Here is a 6,000-nt window from a genome sequence, read left to right as displayed (position 1 = left end):
TATCTTATTGTGTGTAACTTTGTTGGTAAGTTCTTGTATTGTAGCAGTGACGACAGTTAAAGTCAATTTAACACAATCAATCAGATCCAGTCATTACCTACAAATGGGACTTTTTCACAACCTGAGATCTCCTGGATCTCTTTTGCCAGAGAACTGTGGAAGTGGCCATCAAATACAGTCAGTGGCCACTGTATCAGGCAGAGGAGGCCCCTGATGGCCACTGAGTGTGTGTTCACGTTTGTCAGTTGCAGTAGCTCGTCCACTTTAAGGCTCGATGTGTAGTGTGTTGAGATGCTCCTCTGCACACCACGGTCATGACACATGGTTATCTGAGTTACTATCGCTTTCCTGTCTGGCTATTCTCATTAATCTCTCTCATTAACCAACTATTTTTGACCACAAAACTGCGGCACACTGGGTGTTTTGTTGTTTTTCGCACTATTCTCTGTAAACTCTGGAGAAGGTTGTGCATGAAAATCCCAGGTGATCAACGGTTTCTGAAATGCTCAAACCAACACGTATGGCATCAATAATCATTCCAACGTCAAAGCCACCCAGATCACATTTTGTCCCCATTCTGAATAACAAGTGAACCTCTTGACCATGTCTGCACGCTCTTACACATTGAGTTGCTGCCAGATGATTGGCTGATCAGATACTTGCATTCACATTCTCTTGTCGAGGTGTACCTCGTCAAGTGGCCACTGAGTATATATTCAAGGCTCAGATGGATTTTGGCTTCAGGGTGGAGAGTTAGGGGCTGAGGATAAAATCAGATCAATCATCAGGTTTGAGGAGCCGAATACCCAACTCTGTCCAACAAGGCACTGTCATAATTCAAAGAAACATAAGCAGGTTATTATCACACGCGTACATCAAGAAATCTGTTGTTTTGTGGCAGCAGTACCATGTAATCATAATTAAAAATTATGATCAGTTGTAAAAAAAAATGCTAAATTGAAATAGTGAGTTAGAGTTCAAGAATTCATGGACCAATCAGTAATCTGATGGTGGAGGGGAAGAAACTATTCCTCAAAGGTTGATTGCACTTCTTCGGGCTCCAGCACCTCCACCCTGATGGTGGTAATGGGCAGAGAGCATGTCCTGGATAATGAGGATCCTCGATGATGGATGCTGCCTTCCTGAGGCATCGCCATTTGAAGATGTCCTCAATAAGTTATTGCCTGTGAATGGAGTTGGCCGATTCTGCAAATAGTTGCATCCTCTTTCGATCTTCTGTATTGGAGCCTCCATATCAGGCGGTAATGCAGCCAGTCAGAAAATTCTAGAATATTATCTACTGTACATCAGCAGAATGTAACGAGGGAAAAATCAGGTGCTGACTGAACTCCTGTTGTGGCATAGTTGGGAAGCAGTTTCCTACAGTTCAGCTGCACTGTTTACTCACTTGTACTCATGGAAACATAGAAAACCTACAGCACAGTACAAGCCCTTCAGCCACAAAGTTGTGCCGAACATGTCCCTACCTTAGAAATTACTAGACTTACCCATAGCCCTCTATTTCTCTAAGCTCTATGTACCTATCCAAAAGTCTGTTAAATGACCCTATCGTATCCGCCTCCACGACTGTTGCTGGCAACTCATTCCACACATTCACCACTTTTTGTGTAAAAAAAAAACTTACCTCTGACATCTCCTCTGTACCTACTCCCAAGCACCTTAAACCTGTGCCCTCTTGTGTTAGCCATTTCAGCCCTGGGAAAAAGCTTCTGACTATCCACACGATCAATGCCTTTCATCATCTTATACACCTCTATCAGGTCACCTCTCATCCTCCGTTGCTCCAAGGAGAAAAGGCTCACTTCACTCAACCTGTTTTCATAAGGCATGCTCCCCAATCCAGACAACATCCTTGTAAATCTCCTCTGCACCCTTTCTATGGTTTCCACATCCTTCCTGTAGTGAGGCGACCAGAACTGAGCACAGTACTCAAGTGGGGTCTGACCAGGGTCCTATATAGCTGTAACATTACCTCTCGGCTCCAAATTCAATTCCACGATGGATGAAGACCAATACATCATACGCCTTCTTAAGCACAGAGTCAAGCTGCACAGCTGCTTTGAGCGTCCTATGGACTCCGACCCCAAGATCCCTCTGATCCTCCACACTGCCAAGAGTCTTACCATTAATACTATATTCTGCAATCATATTTGACCTACCAAAATGAACCACTTCACACTTATCTGAGTTGAATTCCATCTGCCACTTCTCAGCCCAGTTTTGTATCCTATCAATGACCCACTGTAACCTCTGACAGCCCTCCACCCTATCCACAACAACTCCAACCTTTGTGTCATCAACAAACTTACTAACCCATCCCTCCACTTCCTCATCCAGGTCATTTATAAAAATCACGAAGAGTAAGGGTCCCAGAACACACAGATCCCTGAGTCAAACCACTGGTCACCAAACTCCATGCAGAATATAACCCGTTTACAACCACTCTTTGCCTTCTGTGGGCAAGCAAGTTCTGGATCCACAAAAGAATGTCCCCTTAGGTCCCATAGCTCCTTACTTTCTCAATAAGCCTTGCATGGGGTACCTCACCAAATGCCTTGCTGAAATCCATACTCAGTCACTGCTCAGACCTACCAGATTGCCTGCAAGCTGTGCACGTTGCCTGGCCATCTCTGTGACCGAACAAGGGTCTGACCCTCTAGCTGTAACATTGTGTAAATGTGATGTTGAGAAATATATAAGTACCTGTAGTACATTTGACTAAAGGATTGATTAAATCCACAGTCAAGAAGAAAAATGTTTTGGGCTTTTGTGAAATTCAGGGAGTTGGGGAAATGGAAGGACAGAACTAATTCTGTGATGGACTTGCAACTAGGGAGTCCGGTGTCCCCAGTGATAATTCCTGATGGGTGTGAACGATGGACAACTGCTCCCCACTCCATCCTTTCCCACATTAGCATGGAAGTTCATTTAGTTGCTTTGGCAAAGCATGTGGGAGAAAGGAGAATGTGCTGATTGGCCAACACAAGAATGTTGTGGGTGGTCTGAATGATAACAGGTCAGGTTTGTAGACAATGCAAATACACTGTGGTGTACAATCGATTACTGAGGAGCTGGTAATGTCTCTGTTTATGCTGTCCATGGCCCTGCTGACATTTAATGGAGAGCTGAAGTTATTTTGACCCCCCCTCCCCCACTCCAAATGGTCTCAGGTGAATTTAACTCTACTGTATAAATGTGAGTTGTTTACTGGAGCTCAGGTGTTCCCCAGGTGAAGACGGCCCATGCCCAAGGGGTGGTGGGGGTTGGGTGAGAGGGAGGGAGGGGGAGAGAGGGAGTGAAAGAGAGAGAGAAAGAAATATTTTTGCAAGAATGGATTCTGCCACTCTGCACAATTTATTGTGGGAAGTGGGAGAGTATTATCTCTGGTGGGGCACAGGCTGCAACACTGTGTAATAAATTGCTTAATTGGGGTATTTCAGGGTAGTATGAATGTACAAGTGTTCTGTGATTGGACAACTGAATGTCATTTCAGTCCTTCTTATATTTTTTCTTCATTTCAAGATTCACTTTCTTGCAGGCATTCACAGTAAAGATAAAGAAACACAATAGATTCAATGAACATCTGCAGAGAACGAAGCCTGACAAACAACTGGTGTGAAACAGACAAGTACTGTAACTACAAAAAAAACAAAACAATAATAGTAAATATCGAGAACATGAGTAAGAGTCTTTGAAAGGAGTGATAGGTTTTGGAAACAGTTCAGTGTTAGGGTGAGGGAAGTTATCCGACACTGAGCTGAACCCACAACCTGTGGACTCACTTTAGGGGGTCTTTACATGATAATGAATCTCATAAGAATGGCATATAGGTACTTTGAAAATAAATTCACTTTGATTTGAATTCACTTTGGATAGTGGCAAATATTTTTGCGACATCTGACTTTGGATCATACAGCTTCGTCAGCCCTGATTAAGATGTGTCTCCTGGAGGAGTTTATATGATCACTGGAAAAATGTACCTCCAGCAGGGTTTCATGCTGAAATGTCGACTGTACTTTTTTCCATAGATGTTCCCTGGCCCGCTGGGTTCCTCCAGCATTTTGTGTAGTTTGCTCATATTTTCAGTATCAGCAGATTTTCTCTTCTTTGCCTACCCTTTATTTGGGTTTTCTTTTTCAAATATTTAATGTTTTGCCTTTTTCTTGAATCTTACAAAATTTCATTAACGACTGTGGAATAGCAATAAAGTTGGGTTTAATCTGATCAATATCTTATTGTGTGTAACTTTGTCGGTACAGTTCTTGTGTTGTAGCAGTGATGACAGTGTCGTTTAACACAACCAGTCAGATGAAGTGGATTACTACTAAAGACGGTGAACAGGACTGTTTCACCCTCTGAGGTTCCGGGGTCTCTGGAACGTTTTCCCTGGAGACCCGTGGGATTGGCCATTCGATAGATTCAAGGCTCAGATGGATTTGGCCTCAGGGTGGAGAGTAAAGGGACTGAGGCCAAAATCAGATCAATCATGAGGTTTGAGGGTCCAAATGGCCTTCTCCTGTTCTAATTACTACTGGTCACAGGAGTACAATCCAACAAGGAACTGTCATCATTCAAGGAAACACTCAAGCGTATTCTCTTGCAAACATCATGAATGTTGTTGCTTTGTGACAGCAGTACAGTGTAACATGGGTTCTCATGACTACGTGCTGTGCTCTCAGTCATGTGACAGGCCTGTCTGTGAATGAGATAGTATTGACATGCCTCATGCTATTACCAGTGTCTCCTCCCCTCTGGGCTAAACAGATGACATCCACACCATGAGTGAAAACATATTGCTGTATTATGTGGCACTGATACACACTCAAAGGTTTTCACAGACATCCCACCCTACCAGTTCCGGGAGGCTCCCGCATATTGATAGCAACTCCCTGACGCCCGCAAATTATATATAATATCCCGGAAATCAATTTTTTTTGAGAGTGAGAGGAAGAGGAAAAGCAAGAGTGAGAGGGAGCATCCTGATTGGTCTCTCTTTGTGCTAAGTAGACCTATCAGCTTTCTCTGTGGGCGGGCTTTACAGTCGACCTCTCTCTCTCTTTCATTGTCCATCCGTTCAGTTTAGTGTCCTGCAGCGCCATGGCAGAGTGTTCCAAAAAAAGAAAATATAAAACATACTTCACCCCAGACTACACTAGAGTGTACCCCTGCCTAATAGGGGTCAAAAATAATGACAGTGTTGCTCACTGCACTGTTTGCAACAGTGACTTTTCTATTGCCCATGGTGGGTTAAATGACTGTAAAAGACATGTTGAGGTGAGTTTAATAGGTGTCGTTCATTCATTAGCATAGCTAACATTATTTAAACTAGCTGGCTAGCTACTAAGGAGCTACTCTATTGATGTCCTACGTGATGAGGCCAAACTCCCTGTAGACTTGCTTAAAGTTGTAATGGAATAAAAAAATGACTCCATGATAATATAATATTATAAGTACATATTTTAATGTCATATTTTCTGCATATACCAAAACTTGGTTTACAGATTAGACAAAATCACTAAACAAAGTATTAAATACACCCATGGAGGTCGACTGGTGGGGGGGGCAGGGGTGTCACCTCCCTGAAATGAGCTCTTGCAGGGTGGGATGTCTGTTTTCATTAACAGATATTGAAGGCCAGAAGATTGTATTGGCTTCAGAGTGTCACACCTACTAGCCTGGAGATGGGTACTGGTGAGATTGAACTGACGAAAGCATTGCCTTGAGTCTCGGTGGGAAGGCCCATTTTAAGTACAGCTGACTCGGTACATTGCTTGAAGTCTTGAAGTATAGAGGGAATACACTGTCAGGTCCTGGGGATTTACCTACTCTGATTTGCTTCAAGATAGCAAGCACCTCCTTCTCTTCAATCTGTATATGTTCCATGACCCCACTACTTGTTTGTTGTATTTCCATTGACTCTATGTCAGTTTCCTTAGTAAATACAGACGCAAAAAACTCATTTAAGTTCTCCCCCATTTC

This window comes from Hemitrygon akajei, chromosome 11 (genome assembly GCF_048418815.1).
Source record: "Hemitrygon akajei chromosome 11, sHemAka1.3, whole genome shotgun sequence".
In the NCBI taxonomy this organism is placed as follows: Eukaryota; Metazoa; Chordata; class Chondrichthyes; order Myliobatiformes; family Dasyatidae; genus Hemitrygon; species Hemitrygon akajei.
Note: the sequence above shows the minus strand (reverse complement) of the source record.